Source organism: Pseudophryne corroboree, chromosome 9, assembly GCF_028390025.1.
Source record: "Pseudophryne corroboree isolate aPseCor3 chromosome 9, aPseCor3.hap2, whole genome shotgun sequence".
Taxonomy (NCBI): domain Eukaryota; kingdom Metazoa; phylum Chordata; class Amphibia; order Anura; family Myobatrachidae; genus Pseudophryne; species Pseudophryne corroboree.
In genome coordinates, this window is record NC_086452.1 from 410,695,453 (window position 1) to 410,714,755 (window position 19,303).

Consider the following 19,303-nt stretch of genomic DNA (forward strand, 5'->3'; position numbering starts at 1 on the left):
CTAGGTGCAACAATACGCATTGGGCCCCCCTCCCATATTAAAAAAAGGGAAAGCGCGTCACCCAAAAAATTGTGTTTTATCTCACTGAAAAGGGGTGTCGCCACACAATAGTACTCACAATTTACGTTACGCCACACAGTAGAGAGCCTTATACATGGTACGTCACACAGAAGAGAGCCTTATACACCTTACGCCAGGATTTGGTATGATATACCGATGGACGGGATGCCGTCGGTCATAATACAGACAGCGGCATCCCAACCATCAGAATACCGACAGCCCCCCAGAAAGTACTCTAACCCTCCCCTGCCCCCTACCCTAACCCTCCCCGGTGGTGCCTAACCCTAACCCTTCCTGCTTGGTGCCTAACCCTAACCCTTCCTGCTTGGTGCCTAACCCTAAGCCCCCCCTTCCCGGTACCTAACCATCCCTTTGCCGTCCCTGCACCCTAAACCCCCTTGTAATGCCTAAACTTAATCTCCCACCCACCGCGGCAGGAGGCGAGCGCGTCCCTCTAGAAGAACGTTCAAGATTCCAGGCATTGGTATTTTAACGCCGGAATCCTGAGCTCCGTCAGTATTTTGATGCCGGCATTATGTCGCCTTTCGGGATTCCGAAAGGCGACATAATGCCGTATACACGTTACGCCACACAGCAGAGAGCTGTATACATGTTACGCCACACAGCAGAGAGCCTTATACACGTTATGCCACACAGCAGAGAGCCTTATACACGGTACACCAGACAGCAGAGAGCCGTATACACGTTCCCTCACACAGTAGAGAACCTTATACATGGTATGCTGGTGTCTACCTTATGTGCATACCAACATTTACTACCAGGAATGTGAGATAGATAGATAGATAGATAGATAGATAGATAGATAGATAGATAGATAGATAGATAGATAGATAGATAGATAGATAGATAGATAGATAGATATTGATGTAGCCAGCCTCATCTTTGCTGGAATGTGTAAGGCATGGGCGAACGCATCGCGGCAAGCTGCAGTAAACGCCGTGCTGTGGCTAGTTGCACCCGTTTGCTCCATAGAAGTCTAAGGGGGGTGTTCAATTAGTGCCGATATTTTAAACTAGTCGAAAAAGCATCAGTTTCCGCCCGTATGTAGGTCAAATTCACATTCGACCTATTCAAAGCACGTTCCGATTTTCGACTTGTCAAAAAATCTGCCTGGTCGAAAACCACGTGGATCAGCGAATTAGCCGCCAACATTAAACCCGAATTAGCGAATTAGCCGCCACATGAAACACGTGGATTTCGACAAAATTCGTGTTTTGTCGAATTTCCGTGCGTTTCACAGTTTTTTGGTCTATTCGACCCCCCCAAAAAAGGCATGGAGAAAACGGTGAAAAACACTGTCGAAAACTCCCGCTATTGGCTACCAAACGGTCGAATTAGTGCCGATTTTCCGACTGTCGGAAAACTCGGCACTAATTGAATATCCCCCTATGCCTCAGACATGGGCACACTAGTCATGAGCATGGCTATATCTGTAGATATTGATATATGTACTGTATACACATATATAGTAAAACACACACATTAGAATACATATACACACACACACCCATAGAGAAAAAACACCCACACCTACAGCTAAACACACATAGCAAAACACATATATACACACAAACACACACCCATAGGAAAACACATACACACACTAAACACCAATAGCAAAACACATACACACACACCCATAGGAAAACAGATATACACATACACACCCATAGCAAAACAAACATACAAACAGCTAAACATACACACACAGCAAGCAAAACACACACACCCTTGTATTTACAGTACATGTGTTTTCTTTATCCACAACTTACTTTGCTGCACCTCCTTGCTCTGGCTCCCTGGTTCCGGCAAGGCTCTTCACTGCAGGGGGTGAGTGCTGACGTCTCCAGTGCACACAGTGCTGCCCTGTCAGTGACTCTCCCTCCTCCCTCCCGGCCTCCCCCTTCTCCCAGCATGCAGTCACAGACAGTGGACAACACAGAGCCAGCAGGAAACTGATAGCTGCTGCAGCAGCGCGGTGCCGAGTTGAAGGGTGATGAGATCACCCTTCTCACTCACTGGCGCCGTGTCCTGTGTGCAGACTACCTTCTTTGTCAGGTCCCACGGCGCAGCGGCAGGCAGCGTGTAATGAGTCAGTCTGACTCATTACATTGCTGCCGGCTGTGGGCCCCTTCATAGCGCTGGGCCTCTGTGCATTGCACTGGCTGCCCTGGTGCAAGTTCCGCCGCTGGTGGTGTGGCAGGGGGCCCTTTTGGGAAGGGGGGCCCGGGGGTACGTATCCCCGGGACCACCCCCCTTAATCCGGCTCTGCACCCAGTGCATGAAACCCCTGGCAACGAGCATGACACCCTGAGCATGAAAACCCCTGGCACCGTGCATGGAACCAAGAGCATGAAACCCCTGGCAACGAGCAGGTAATTTAAAAGTAATTAGAAGCCTTACTGTAGAACTTAATGTGTAATGGGCATTACGGTGTGTGGCATAATGTATCACGGACATTGTGGTGTGTGTCATAATGTGTCAGGCATTACGGTGTGTTGTATACTATATCACGGGCATTGTGGTATGTGATATAATGTCTCAGGATCATTGTGGTGTGTGTCATACTGTGTCACAGACATTGTATGTGCTATAATGTATTTGGGGCATTGCAGTGTGTAGCATAATGTATAACCGGCATTGCGATTCCTGTCATCATAATGTGTCACAGGCATTACGGTGTGTGGCATAATGTGTCGGGGGCATTACAGTGTGTGCATATTGTGTCATGTGCATTATTGTGTGTGGCATAATGGCTAAGGCCATTGCAGTATGTGGAATAATGTATACAGGGCATTACTATAAGGAGGAAAAATGACAAATAATGTAAGGGGCATGAATCAGGATTATTTTTCTTTCCTGTGGTGGCTAACGTCTGGGAGTGCAGGTTGCAAAACTGGGGTATAAGGTAGTCTTTTCCTGCAATGCCACGCACCTTTACGCGAAGCCACGCCCATTTCAACGAAGCCACACACCCTTTTTGGCGGCGCGCGCCTTATGGGGGGTATGGGGGGGGGCGCCGAAGATTTTTTTGGCTTGGGGGAGAAAAATTTCTAGTTACGCCACTGCCCATAATGTCTCTACAGTGTCTACAGTCCCCTCCTGAAAATCTTCCTGTATATCAGGTTTTAAAAACGGCTTTACGTAAAGACACACCCATCCACCCTTTTTATTTAGTCTGTCTCTCCTAAACAGTGTATAGCCCTCTAGATTGACTGTCCAATCATGAGATTCGTCCCACCAAGTTTCAGTAATGCCTATAATATCATACTGTTTGCTTGCTGCAAGTATTTCTAGTTCGCCCTTTTTACCAGTAATGCTTCTAGCGTTTACATACATACAACTAAGATAAGTATTTTCCCTTACGTTAGGGACATCTTTCACCTTATGTAGCAATGATGACCTGTAATCATCATTGGTTAGTGCTTTGGTAAAATCTCTTTTAGTACCCATGTTAGTAACCTTACCGCCTGCTCTTACCCTCCCCCCAACTTCTCCCCCATTTCGTTTACTACCGCCATCCCCACTATTCTCACTGCATGACCCGTAGTTTCTAGCTAAACCCTCCCCCCAGGCTCCTAGTTTAAAATCTCCTCCAACCTTCTAACCATCCTTCCCCCCAGCACCGCTGCCCCCTCCTCAGACAGGTGCAATCCGTCACGACAAAAGAGATGGCGCCTGACTGAGAAGTCCGTCCAGTGTTCCAGGAACACAAACCCCTCTTTCCTGCACCAATCCCTAAGCCACATATTTACCTCCCTAATCTCCCTCTGCCTCCATGGACTAGCGCGTGGTATGGGTAATATTTTGGAGAATATTACCTTAGATGTCCTTGCCTTAAGTTTCTTTCCTAAGTCCCTATAGTCTTTCTTAAGGACATCCTGTAAGGAATTAACCCTTTTTGTGCCCCCTCGATTTGATGACCTCTTTGGTACCAGTGAGAGTAAATCTTAACGCTATGTAAAGAATTCCGAGTCAATGGTTAAGAATCACTCTGGTTTATTATAAGGTTAACAATGGTTTATAAAGACGACGTACATGGGTGTAACTGACATGTGTTACACTCTTATTGGCTCGTTAGTAGTTACTAGGCAGAAGACAGAGATAGTACATCAGGCGGATTTCCATATATGGGTTTTCTGCAAGCATCTCAAGCATCTACGAAAGTTTGTAACACAGGATATTTGGTAACACACAGAAGTAGAAATAACAGGTTTGATCTGGTATGGAACTGTCCTTGGAGATGAGGCATAAACAAGCCTTGTAATGTATGAACAGATAAGGGTATCCTGTAGAGAGTGCGTACGTGTCTATTCAAGCACATAACAGTTCATATAGCATGTTTAACCCTTCAATCCCCTCTTAGAATCATATATTTATATAACATGATTCTTTACATGGAGCTTTTTATTTCTATATTCAGTTAGGTATTGCTTATAGGCTGCAGGGGAGTTAGGAGGGATTGTAAGGACGGCTTCATACATAAGCGAGTTTTCAATACCTTTTGTAGCGAGTTTTCTGCAGCAGGGTATAATGCAAAAGAAAACAACACAAAAAATTGCTATCACAATCAATATGTAGATTCCTAGTTGAACAAGACCCTGTTTCCAATTTTCAAACCAACCAAAGTATTGGCTCCATGGGTTATCAATACCTGAATTCTTTTTTAGCTCTATGGATAAATCATCTAGTTTTTTTATGGCTAGGGTAACTTTACCATTTGGCCCTGTGTTGTCAGGGATAAAGGTACAACATCCTTCTACCTGTTTTATGTAGACACAAACTCCACCCTTTTCAGCCAGTATCATGTCTAAGGCCATACGGTTTTGGAATGTCATTTGGGAGGTGGCTTCTAATTGTTCAGCTATACCTTTGAGTGCAACTTTGGTATCATTAATGAATCTCTGTTGGTTATAGTAGATATAATTGATCCATGCAACATTTTTATTGACAGTTATTATAGGGATTAAGGATTCAAATCCTGCAGCTACTTCATCTCTAGCTTTGAATTCGTCTGGCACCCCTCTTGGGACCCCAATTGTGTCAATATAAACATGTGGATCGAAGCTACCTATTGGAGCTTCCCTTTTTCTTCTATGTGTGGGAGCAGTGTTTGAGGTAGGGGAACCTTCATTAGTTGGGAGTATGTGTAATGGCATAATTATTTTGGCTAAGGCACATTGACCTTTCCATGGGATATCTAATCTAGTTCTGAGTTTTAAATCTCCACAGATATAATAAATGTCCCCTAGGGACTTGGTTTGATTAACTAGGATGGTGTTACGTGTTTCTGAGCAGTATCCAGGAGGAAAATTTTTAAAATCCTTGCCAGAGTGTCTAGTGGAGTTGTAGCAGGTGTAGTTACCTGGGTATATGGTTATTGTGTTACCAGGGTTGGGGTTTTTTGAGAGTATGGGGTATTCCTTTTTCCACATTTCACATTGGCTGTCATTGGTTTTTGGTGCCGTTGTAAAGGCTGAAAAAACAACTTTCCTGCTCTAGGGGTATATTAAGGGGCACTGTGCCTAGGTGAGGCCTAGATCTGCCACAAACATAGCAGTTACTTTTATTATGTTTATTGGCGCTATATTTCATCCATTCTAACCAGAAATTGATGTCAGAGAAACCAGTTTCAATAGCTAGGATGTCTTCAAAGGTGGGATTGTTAATGGCTATCATATCCTTGAAGGTAGCTATATGAGGCCTTAGGGGTTTACCTTGGGGGATAGCCTTAGACTGATACGCTGGATTGTTAAACATGTCCCATAAATGAAAGCTTTGCCTTTCGCTATAGTACCCTGTTCCCCACCATATTCCAACTACATAGGTACCATTATCTGCTCTGCTGGGGCGTTCTATGTTTAATCTGAACCTATATGCACTTAGGCCCTCGTCCATCTTAAAGATAGACATTCTAGAGAGTAGAGGTATTCCATCAGGTTGGCTCCATCTATTTAAAGCGTCTGATGGTCTGTACCCCCAGTCAATTCCTGTGTTCCACCCCACAGATCCCCAGGAATCACAGTTGTATCCCCACCATGAATCAGTAACACAAATATAAACTGTCTCAGATATTCCTGATTTTCTTTTTTTGTGTATAGAGTGTTTTGCTTCAGCAAGCTTGGAGAACATAAAGTAATCTAAGACATAGGTGGCTACGTGTGTGTTGGAGGAGTTATACCATAAGGTGGTCACCCCTTCCTTTTGTGAGATGTTAACCTCAGTTCTTACAGGGAAGTGTTAGGACTGTGATGAGGGTTAGGATAACACATGCCCAGCGGGGTCCGTGGTTCACAATCATCTTCTCCATGTGTGAGGTCATCTTGGTTGGAGGTCAGGGCTGTCTGCCCCCGTTAGTACCTCTCCTGGACTTGCTTCGCGGTTTGGGTTGGGTATCTTCTTTACTCGGGATGCATGTATCCACGTGGGCCCCTCTTCAGTAAGGACAGCCGTCCTGGTCACTGCCACGACTTCCGTCTCTGGACCATAGGTGAAATCTCCTGGACCTTTATTCCTCGGGAGCACCTTCACAACGACTCTGTCTCCAACCTGGAAAGGGTGTGTTGATTCCTGTGGGTTAGAAGGATTTTTACAAACAACCTTGTGTTCAATTTCATCTAGTTTCGTTATAAGGGACCTGACGTATTCTTCCCTTATGAGCTCTAAGTCTCCTTCCTGTACTACTAATGGTTTCTTAGCCCAAGGTGTGGGAAAGGGTCTTCCCATGAGTATTTCAAAGGGTGAATAACCTAGGGTCTTTTGAGGAGTCATTCTGATTTCAGCTAGGATGATAGGGAGGGCTTGCTTGAGGTATACATGGTTTCCCCTCTTTGCAGATTAATCCTGTTTTAGGATTCTTCTGCATTATTGGAAACAACCAATCAGCTAAATCTTTGGGGGAGGCAGAAACTTGGAGTTCAGTAAATAGATACTGATCATCTATCATGGGTGGGGTTATGACGGCCATGGCTTGGTATGTGGAGTCATTTGGTCTAGCACAAGAGCCGTCAACAGGAACATGGTCAGAGCCAGGAACAGGTATGGGGGACATGTCCAGTCTGGGAGATGTCTCAGTCTCTATGGTCAGACAGCAGTCATGGTCGTCGGGCAAGTCATCTTGGGGACCTTTGAGACCAAGAAGAGCGTTTAGAATAGGGGCAGGACCTGAAGTTGTATTAGCATACTTGATGGTGAGGGAGGGATTTCCCAGCAATTGTACTTCATAGCCACTAAGGCGTTGGGCAGACATGTGTTGTGTATGTAATCCTTTAAGAATGGCCAAAACATCATGGGTTGTGTGAAGTACAGTGGTGTGTCCTAGGGTGAGTGTAGTTGCCATTTCAGCTACCATTGCACAGGCCGCTAGTGCCCGAAGACAGGCAGGCATACCTTGGACCGACACAGGCATTACTTTGGAAAAGAATGCCACGGGGCGCAGCTTGCCTCCATGAAATTGAGTCAGTACCCCCGCCATGGTTTTACAGTTGTCCCTTGCATATAAATGAAACGGCAGTACATAGTTTGGGAGGCCCAGTGCCGGACTTTTTACCAACATACATTTTAGACTTTCATATGCAGTTAACATTTCTTGTGACCATTGAATCTGTTTAGGTTTGTCATTGAGAGTGGCTTGTCTCAAGATATTGTCATAGTAGGAACAATCAGATATCCACTGTCTGCAATAATTAATCATGCCCAGAAAGGATAGCATTTCCTTCTGAGTGGTTGGGGTGACCAGGCCCAGTACAGACTGAATGCGTTGTGGACTGATTTTCCTTTCTCCCTTTGTAAGTACAAAACCTAGATAATCAACATGCTTTTTACACCATTGCATTTTTGTTTTAGACACATTCACAGAGCCAGTTTAACAGTGATATACCATCCTCTCGGCAGGCCTCCTCCGTTTGACTACAGAGAAGCAGATCATCTGCATACTGTAGCAGGACAGAACCATAGGGGGGGTGCCAGGGAACTGCTTGCCCTCAAAAGAAAAAGCAAAAAGTAATTGTGTCTGAGGGTCCACTGGTATGCTGAAAAATGCATTTTTTAAATCAATTACTGAAAAAAAAATGCAGCATGTACAGGGATGGCTGAAATGAGTGAGTTTACATCAGGTACAATGGGTGCAATAGGAACAATTAGCTGATTAATTGCTCTAAGATCTTGCACAAACCTTATAGTCCCATCTGATTTAGCTACAGGGTTAACTGGTGTGCAGTATGGGGATACTACATGTTTGAGAATTCCTTGCTTTAGGAATTGTTGTACCATGGGTCTAAGACCCTCTATCTTTCCTTGTGACAAAGGGTACTGTTTGTGGTACACTGGCTGTGAGTCTGGTTTTGAGTGTGGCATTGTATGGTGTGCAAGATATCAGTCCTGTGTCGAAGGGACCTTCTGCCCACACAAGGGGGTCTATTGTATCTAGTTCAGTGGTCTCAGTGAGCACGGGGAAGTGTGGTGAGGTTATGTCCATACCCCTACCAGTAGGGGTGATGGTTATCTGTAGTTCAGTAAGGAGGTCTCCTCCCAGCAAGTTAACTGGACAGTCAGGTATGACAGTGAATGAGTGAGTCCCTATGTAATGTCCCCGTGGTGTGTCAATAGGGATAGGTACAGTGGAGTAAGCTTTTGTGGGTATCCCATTGATTCTCATTGAAGGAGCGGACTTTCTCAGGGGCCCATGGTACTGGTCCCTGCACAGAACACTGGTGGTGGCCCCGCTGTCAATCAGGAATGGGACACTTGTTCCATTGACACCTTGATTGATCATTGGGGGTTCCTTCCAGTGTTCTGTGAGCTGCATGAAAGTCGGAACACCCTCCTCCGGGCCCCGTCAGCGGGGCTGTCCCTACCAGTCAATCTGGAACCTTGGGGGGTCCCTGGGAACGTTGCTAAGGGGGGCAGATTCAGTTGATGGCTGCCTAGGTTTGTTAAGGGGGTAGGGGCAGTCCCTAGCCCAGTGTCCATCCTTGCCACAGTTAAAGCAGGATGTATGTCGTCTGTTTGGAGGTGCAGGGGGACCCCTATTATGTGGGGTGTCCCGCTGGGGGCGAGGGTTCCTGTGTTGCCTCCGGAGGTTCTGAAAACTGTGGGTCAGTACGTTTTGAGTAGTCTTTTTAATGTCAAAACAGCCTGCTGCTTCCTTCTCATATAAGTGTTTAGCAAATTCCTCAATGTTGTCTGAGGTCCAACTGGAAACACTTTGTTTTACTGTCAAGGTCACAGAAGGCAGCATGTTGTTTATAAATGTGGAAATAAGTAAGCTGTCAGTATTTACTAGGGTGAGACCTGCTTCCTCTGACCAGCATTTTTTTTTAAATCTCTTCCAGAATTCAGTCACATTCTCACTAGGTTTCTGTTTGCAAGCTACTGCTAGGGACGAGCGGGTTTTAAACACTGCGTCCAGATGTTCACTCAGTTCATCCCACTAAATTGTCTAGCCAGGGGTTAACAAAGTAGTAATTTGTAGGGGAGACACGAGCAACATATTCCTTGCAGGTCTCTCCCGGGAGGGGAGGGGGGTATTCAGTCTCTTTACTCTGATCTGATCCCATATTACCAATAAGTAACTAACGTGTCTAAACTGAATTAATAACAATCTTTATCATAAAAAAAAAACATAGATTGTTCCAAACACAGTGTCATATAGTGCGTGTACACTTACCACCCACGCAATATATTTCTAAAAGAATTCACAAATAACAGGGAAGGGGAACAATAGTCTATGTATGCATTCAGCTGATCTGATCATAGATCATTGGTAACATGTGGGAGTGCATATTTCCTACACAAACTACCGGGAACAGAAAACAACAACAGTACAACTTGTGATACCAAATGTACGTACACTTACCACCCGTACAATTAATATCTCTGCAATCGTGGACAATGTTATTTGTTACAAATCAACTTTCAAATGTACTTAAAATCACTGTAAACAACAATGTCCTCTGAGACTCAGCGTCCGTGCACTTACCACCCGTTCACTGAGTGTCCTTAATAGAAAAATTACAATATGAGTACTTATAAGACAGACATACAAATATTTAGGTGATCAAATCGAGGAGGCGTTGTTATTTGGACCCCTGGTCCATCTATGGTATCCCGGATACCTGTTTATGACGCCTTAAATACGTGGACCCCTGGTCCTTCTATGGTATCCCTGATACCTGTTTGTGGACCGCTGGTCCTTCTATGGTATCCCTGATACCTGTTTATGGCGCCTTAAAAAAAAAATCCTTTACATAAAACTACGTAACATTAAGTCCCGGACTTAAATATTACCTTGTCACGTGTTCCCGGAACACGGAGTGAGTTCAGATCCAGTAGATGGTCGCAATCCCTTAGCGGACAAGACAGACAACAAAATTCTCTATCTTACCGATCAGGGGACGATCGGCTGGATCCCGGACCTAGCCCCCAGCTGTAAGGAATTAACCCTTTTTGTGCCCCCTCGATTTGATGACCTCTTTGGTACCAGTGAGAGTAAATCTTAACGCTATGTAAAGAATTCCGAGTCAATGGTTAAGAATCACTCTGGTTTATTATAAGGTTAACAATGGTTTATAAAGACGACGTACATGGGTGTAACTGACATGTGTTACACTCTTATTGGCTCGTTAGTAGTTACTAGGCAGAAGACAGAGATAGTACATCAGGCGGATTTCCATATATGGGTTTTCTGCAAGCGTCTCAAGCATCTACGAAAGTTTGTAACACAGGATATTTGGTAACACACAGAAGTAGAAATAACAGGTTTGATCTGGTATGGAACTGTCCTTGGAGATGAGGCATAAACAAGCCTTGTAATGTATGAACAGATAAGGGTATCCTGTAGAGAGTGCGTACGTGTCTATTCAAGCACATAACAGTTCATATAGCATGTTTAACCCTTCACATCCCACCTTCCGCTAACTTTGTCATTGGTGCCAACGTGCACCAAGACAGCCGGGTCTTTCCCAGCCCCTCCCAACAATCTATCTACCCGGTCCGCGATGTGCCATACCCGAGCACCCGAGAGACAACAGACTGTACGGCGATCACGGTCCCGGTAGCAGATTGCCCTATCTGCCTTCCTGATGATAGAATCCCCTACCACCACCATCTGACTAGGTACCTCACTCTCTTTTATCCCAACTGCACCAGAGGGACCGCTCCTCTGGATGCTAAAGGGAGCAGTCTCCTCCGGCACTGTCATTTCTTCACTATCATCCTCCGATTCTTCGTCCAGTCGGGCAAATTTGTTCGGGTTTGATAGTTCTGAGATGTCGAGCCTCCCCCTCTTTTTCTTCCTTCTAACTGTGACCCAGCTGGCTACCTGATCATCATCCTCTTCTACCAGTGACCCCTCCCGCAACTCCTACACCGTTCTGTCTAAACTTCGCTTGAGATTGTGAATCTCCCTCAAGTCGCATAACGGTTTGCTCTAGATCAGTTACCTGGGCTTCCAGGGCAACCGTTCGCACACACCTCGTGCAGATGTAATCACACTGGGCCGGTAGCTCCAGGTGTGCATACATCTTGCACGACATGCACTGAGTGAGGTCCCCAATCACAGACCCTCCCATATTGTTTGTAAGGTCTAACTCCCTGTTACTCTCAAAGAAAAAGAAGCAAAAAGAAAAAGTAGAAGACAAACAATCTCACTTATACAATAATTAAGCTGGCTTATACTCATCTATCTTTGTGCGGTTCTTGGTCCTTCACTTTTATGCAGCCGTAGTACTCCAGTGCCCCCTCTGAGTGGGACCTCTCCTGCGGCACAGATACTCCACTTAGCAGTTGCAGTTGTTCCAGCTCACTGCACCTCCTTTTCACTCGGCTTCCAGCTCCTGCTTTTGCTGTTACCAACTCACATACACTTACACATGTTATATCTGCAGGGGAGGCAGATATAACATGTGCAGAGAGAGTTAGATTTGGGTGGGTTATTTTATTTCTGTGCAGTGTAAATACTGGCTGCTTTATTTTTACACTGCAAATTAGATTGCAGATTGAACACACCCCACCCAAATCTAACTCTCTCTGCACATGTTACATCTGCCTCCCCTGCAGTGCACATGGTTTTGCCCAACTGCTAACAAAATTCCTGCTGTGATCAACTTGGAATTACCCCCAATGTTCATTAGGTGCCACAATTACTAGAAGCATTGTCAGTCGATATGGATCAGACAAAAGAAGAGTAGGAGCAGCAACCCTGCACTAGTGCTGCGGTTGCTGCTAGACATGATAGTATTTCAATAGCTACTAAAGGTAGTCCAGGGGACACAAAGTTAAGAAAGGGCTCCTGAAATCGAAACAATTTTTCACAATATTAAAGAAAACATGACCTCTTTAGGGAAAATGTACCGCTGAAATACTAAATTTGACAACATGCCATACACCACATGCAGTGGCAAGAAAAGGCTCAGGCCATAGCCTTTGTTTGCAGATGGTGGTCCTGCTAGTGGTACTGCTGTTTCATGCACTAGAAGTATGCCTGTTGCGGAAGCCGGGGCCAAACACAGGCATCTTCTTCTGTAACCTCATATGATGATGCAACACCTTCTCACTGTAGTAGAAGGGTCACTTGTAAAACAGGCAAATCAATGAGAAACCCCCCCACTAAGGCTGACGAGTAAACTGTGTGTTCACAAACATCACAAATCCTTGAGGTGAGTCTAAGGGTGTCCATGAGTGCTACTCTATGTGTGAATCTAACATTTCTCACACTGTTCTCATTGAGAAGCCTCCTTCTATTATTGCTGCACCCTCTGCAAATGTGGGGATGAGCAGCAGTAAAAGTATAGATGGTGACATAGAAATTGAGTGTGCTACTGTGGAAGTGCAGCAGGATGAGGGGGATATTTGTGTCTCTGATGCTAATGAGGATATTGATGGTGAGGATGTTGTTTGCATCAAAGTAAGTCAGCCACCAGCGGAAGCAGTTCTTGCCCATAAAAAAAAAGAAAGCCATTGTATTGCCTGGGCATAAGACCAAAAAAGCCACCTCTTGTATATGGAATTATTTTTACCCAAATCCTGACCACATTTGTGAAGGCATCTGTACCATTTGTGAGGGCAAAGTTAGTAAAGGTAGGGACATTGGGGGTCATTCCGAGTTGATCGCTAGCTGCCGTTGTTCGCAGCGCAGCGATCAGGCTAAAAATCTGCATTTGTGCGCATGCATATGGACCGCATTGTGCACGCGCAACGTACGGGTACAAAGCCCTTTGTGGTTTTGCACAGGTTCTAGCAACATTTTCATTTGCACTGGCAGCCGCAAGAAGATTGACAGGAAAGGGGCGTTTCTGGGTGGTAACAGGGAGTGCTTAGAAAAACGCAGGCATGCCAGGTAAAACGCAGGCGTGTCTGGGCGAATGCTGGGCAGGTGTGTGACGTCAAAAGCCAACCCTCCAACGTTAGAATCATCGCACACGAAGAGTAAGTTCAGGGCTGGTCTTGTTTTGCACAAAATGTTTTTGCAGGCGCTCTGCTGCACAAGCGTTTGCACTTCTGCAAAGCGAAAATACGCTCCCCAGTGGGCGGCAACAATGCGTTTGCATGGCTGCTAAAAACTGCTAGCGAGCGATCAACTCTGAATGACCATCATTAACCGATCTAGGCACCTCCTCCCTGTTACGTCATTTGCAGTAAGTGCATGCGTTATTTATCAAAATCTGAAATTAAAAAAAAAATCCTGTAAAATAATAACAAGCAGTCCAGTATCAGCTACCGGCAGTTTGTACCAGCACATGCAATCTCCACCACCAACACCCTCATCATCAACCTCCTCATTAATGATTGGAGGTAGTCCTTCCAAAAGAATGGTTTGTGGGGGCCCAAACCAACCAAGCACTTCAGCCACAAAAGTGGCAGTCACCGTCGCTGAAGAACTTGGTTTGTTAAACTGTGCATGTCCTTTCTAATATACAACATAAGGGTGGGTGAGAGGGCCCAAGGACAATTTCAAACAGCAAGGCCAGTTTTGGCAAAACCAAACCAAACACGAGGTTCCGCGCACATCTCTAGGCTTTACCCAGCACATAACTGTGAAATCTGGTCATAAAACTATAAATAAATAAATAAAATAAAAAGGAGTTAAGAACAGGTTTCTTGTAAAGTAATAATAGAAAAAAAATCTATAAATGTTCATTGTTTAACCCACGACTTCCTAGGACAAGCAGCCAAAGCGTAAAATCAGACTCTAAAAGGATCAATACGATTTTTATTTATTCGTGTAAGGCAGAAATGTATATGTGTTTCTATTACACTCTACTGAACTACAACAAATCAAATATTTACTCAACCTGCCTGACCTCAATTCCCAGCTTGTATAGTCGGAGCGCACTAACCTGCACTTCTCATATCTCAGCATACAGCAGCCATTACTACAGTATCTAACAATTGCTGCACAGGGGAAGAAATATGGCAAACTAGATTGTTGGGGATTCTGTAAAACCTGTGCATGCATCCTGCATGTTAACATTACATAATGGCCGTCTTGTTCAGACAATATACTAATTTTCAGAATACATTACCTGTCTGATTATTATAATATCTTGCATGCATAAATGTACACTTGTTCTCGATTAGATACTGGGGGAAAATGTATTAAACCTGGAGAAGTGATAAAGTAGTGCTAAGTGCAAGGTGATAATGCACCAGCCAATCAGCTGCAATATGTAAATTGACAGTTAAGAGTTGATTGGCTGGTGCGTTATCACCTTCCACTTATCACTGCTTTATCACTTCTCCATGCTTAATACATCTGCCCCTGGTTTCTGTGTATACACTGCTGGGATTCTATTTATTTATTTATTTATTTATTTTGTCATTTAGGCTACCTTTGTTGTACCACCTCTCCACCACCAGGGCACCGTATTTTGCTTGATCATTATAGTTTTTTTTACATGTGACCAACATTATAATACAGTTCACTTTAGTTACTAGACCACAAAAGTGTTCAGTGATTGAGGTGATACTGTAAATTACTAATGACTATTAATTTATTGTTTATAAACTAACTTTCATTTATATAGTACCAGCTTATCCTGTTGTGCTTTACAGTTGGGAACATGGTAATAAAGGGAAACTGGGTATTTACAGACCGAGAGATAACAAGGGAGTTAGTTTAATAGTTGATAGTGATGCTGTCGTCACACAAAACACCAATGGTTTCTATCAGGTATAAGTTATAACGCCGGCACAGTAAAAATGCTTTGAATAACAGCACTACCAAGTCAAAATAATGCTGATGACTATAAAACAAACATGCCGTGCTTGGTAAGTGGGCCGTTTCTGCAGGCTAACATTCTATAAATTAACAGAACTTTAATCAGGTGCATAGCTGGAACGTTGTGGGCATCATAGCAACATTTTGAAGGTGCCCCCACCCTAATGCTCCTAGAGACACCTCTCTGCAGTAGTTGTTCATGTTATGCCCCATAGTAGTGCCCTAGTTCATTTTATGCTCCAGAGTAGTGTCCTAGTTTATTTCATGCCCCACAACAGTGCACTAGTTCATTTTATGCCTCACAGTAGTGTCCTAGTTAATTTTATGCCCCACAGTAGTGCCCTAGTTCATTTCATGCCCCACAGTAGTGCCCTAGTTCATTTTATGTTCCACAGTAGTGCACTAGTTAATTTTATGCCCCACAGTAGTGCCCTAGTTCATTTTATACCCCACAGTAGTGCCCTAGTTCATTTTATGCACCACAGTAGTGCCCTAGTTCATTTTATGCACCACAGTAGTGCCCTAGTTCATTTTATGCACCACAGTAGTACCCTAGTTCATTTTATGCACCACAGTAGAGTCCAAGTTCATTTCATGCACCACAGTAGAGTCCAAGTTCATTTTATGCTCCACAGTAGTGCCCTAGTTCATTTTATGCCCCACAGTAGTGCCCTAGTTCATTTTATGCGCCACAGTAGTGCCCTAGTTCATTTTATGCACCACAGTAGAGTCCAAGTTCATTTTATACTCCACAGTAGTGCCCTAGTTCATTTTATGCCCCACAGTAGTGCCCTAGTTCATTTTATGCACCACAGTAGAGTCCAAGTTCATTTTATACTCCACAGTAGTGCCCTAGTTAATTTTATGCCCCACAGTAGTGCCCTAGTTCATGTTATGTACCACAGTAGTGCTCTAGTTCATTTTATGCTCCACAGTAGAGTCCAAGTTCATTTTATACTCCACAGTAGTGCCCTAGTTCATTTTATGCCCCACAGTAGTGCCCTAGTTCATGTTATGTCCCACAGTAGTGCTCTAGTTCATTTTATGCTCCACAGTAGTGCCCTAGTTCATTTTATGCACCACAGTAGTGCCCTAGCTCATTTTATGCACCACAGTAGATTCCAAGTTCATTTCATGCACCACAGTAGAGTCCAAGTTAATTTTATGCTCCACAGTAGTGCCCTAGTTCATTTTATGCCCCACAGTAGTGCCCTAGTTCATTTTATGCCCCACAGTAGTGCCCTAGTTCATTTTATGCACCACAGTAGTGCCCTCGTTCATTTTATGCACCACAGTAGAGTCCAAGTTCATTTTATACTCCACAGTAGTGCCCTAGTTCATTTTATGCCCCACAGTAGTGCCCTAGTTCATGTTATGTCCCACAGTAGTGCTCTAGTTCATTTTATGCTCCACAGTAGTGCCCTAGTTCATTTTATGTCCCACAGTAGTGCCACAAACATCCTAGATACAAGTGTAGTGAACAAACAGTGTACAAACAGCCCAGATATAAGTTTTGAGTGAACTATGTATAGAAGATATAATTGGGTAGGACACCTTATACAGGATACATGGCTGGTTCAGGAATGTGTAATGAAACAAACTCAACTTTAATGAGCCCAGCCCATCTTCCATGCATGGCATGCAGTATGGAAGGAAGGTGGCTGGGGCTATTTAACATAATCTTTTTTAATTATATCTCTGTGTGCCTGATGAAAGGGCTGAATAAAGGCACTGAAATGTTGAACTAATGTGTAATCTTTTCAAAACCAGAGTGCCGCCAATGTGTGTATGTAGATAGTTAAATAGATCAGGAGGAGATGAGGAGACTACTGCAGTTAGATAAGCCTCATGCGTGTTAAAATACATGAGGATAATCTGGAATCAAACAATGGAATAAGGGATTTCAGGTATCCCCACTAAGTATGTGCACACCTGCAGACATTCACAGATCAATGTACAGCATTGGGAAAGATATAATAACTATTGCTAAGAAGCTCCTTAGTCACACCTTAGCCATTCTGCTTATTCTAATGACACTCCAGGGGCTATTCAATTCTTTGTTTTATTGAAATACTAGCTGGAGTACCCGGGGATGCCCGAGATTTTAAGAATGTCTGTTTACAAAAATAAATGTAAATATTAAACACACAGTATAAATAACATTGTAGATAGCTGAATACCCATGCTTCGCTACGGGATAAGGATGGTAAATTAGAATGATAGTTGTTCGTTAATTTACGTTGGTTGGAGATCTAGTATATAGGCATATCTTGCTTCCCTGACGCACTTTGTGTAGTGGCCGGACCCCTTTTTGGTCCCCCAAGGGACCCTGCTCTTCCCACTATACAACTCTCAGTCTGTGGCTTCCTGATGCCTCCATTCCCCTCCTCACATCATGTCAGTGCCCCTGTGAAATTATCGATTTTTTTCAGTTTATTATATAGAGCAGCACATTATGTATCTCCTGATATACTCTGTGCTGCTGGGGGACCATGCTACTTCCACTATATAACTCTCAGTGTGTGGGTTTGTGCTACCTGCATTCCCCTCCTCACATCATGTCACTGCCCCTGTCACATGGAGCCCTGTCATCACTGACATATCATGCATGTCCTGATATAGTCTGTGCTGCTGGCCCACCCCTAGGGGTGCTAGAGGTGTGTTACCCCTAGAGATGAGCGGGTTCGGTTTCTCTGAATCCGAACCCGCCAGAACTTCATGTTTTTTTTCACGGGTCCGAGCGACTCGGATCTTCCCGCCTTGCTCGGTTAACCCGAGCGCGCCCGAACGTCATCATGACGCTGTCGGATTCTCGCGAGGCTCGGATTCTATCGCGAGACTCGGATTCTATATAAGGAGCCGCGCGTCGCCGCCATTTTCACACGTGCATTGAGATTGATAGGGAGAGGACGTGGCTGGCGTCCTCTCCGTTTAGAATAGATTAGAGAGACACTTGATTTACTAATTTTGGGGAGCATTAGGAGTACTCAGTACAGTGCAGAGTTTTGCTGATAGTGACCAGTGACCACCAGTTTTATTTATAATCCGTTCTCTGCCTGAAAAAAGCGATACACAGCACACAGTGACTCAGTCACATACCATATCTGTGTGCACTGCTCAGGCTCAGGCCAGTGTGCTGCATCATCTATTATCTATATATAATATTATATATATCTGTCTGACTGCTCAGCTCACACAGCTTATAATTGTGGGGGAGACTGGGGAGCACTACTGCAGTGCCAGTTATAGGTTATAGCAGGAGCCAGGAGTACATAATATATTATATAGTGAGTGACCACCAGACACACAGTGCAGTTTATTTAATATATCCGTTCTCTGCCTGAAAAAAGCGATACACACAGTGACTCAGTCAGTCACATACCATATCTGTGTGCACTGCTCAGGCTCAGGCCAGTGTGCTGCATCATCTATATATATTATATATCTGTCTGACTGCTCAGCTCACACAGCTTATAATTGTGGGGGAGACTGGGGAGCACTACTGCAGTGCCAGTTATAGGTTATAGCAGGAGCCAGGAGTACATAATATTATATTAAAATTAAACAGTGCACACTTTTGCTGCAGGAGTGCCACTGCCAGTGTGACTAGTGACCAGTGACCTGACCACCAGTATATATAATATTAGTAGTATACTATCTCTTTATCAACCAGTCTATATATTAGCAGCAGACACAGTACAGTGCGGTAGTTCACGGCTGTGGCTACCTCTGTGTCGGCACTCGGCAGCCCGTCCATAATTGTATATACCACCTAACCGTGGTTTTTTTTTCTTTCTTTATACATACATACTAGTTACGAGTATACTATCTCTTTATCAACCAGTCTATATTAGCAGCAGACACAGTACAGTGCGGTAGTTCACGGCTGTGGCTACCTCTGTGTCGGCACTCGGCAGCCCGTCCATAATTGTATATACCACCTAACCGTGGTTTTTTTTTCTTTCTTTATACATACATACTAGTTACGAGTATACTATCTCTTTA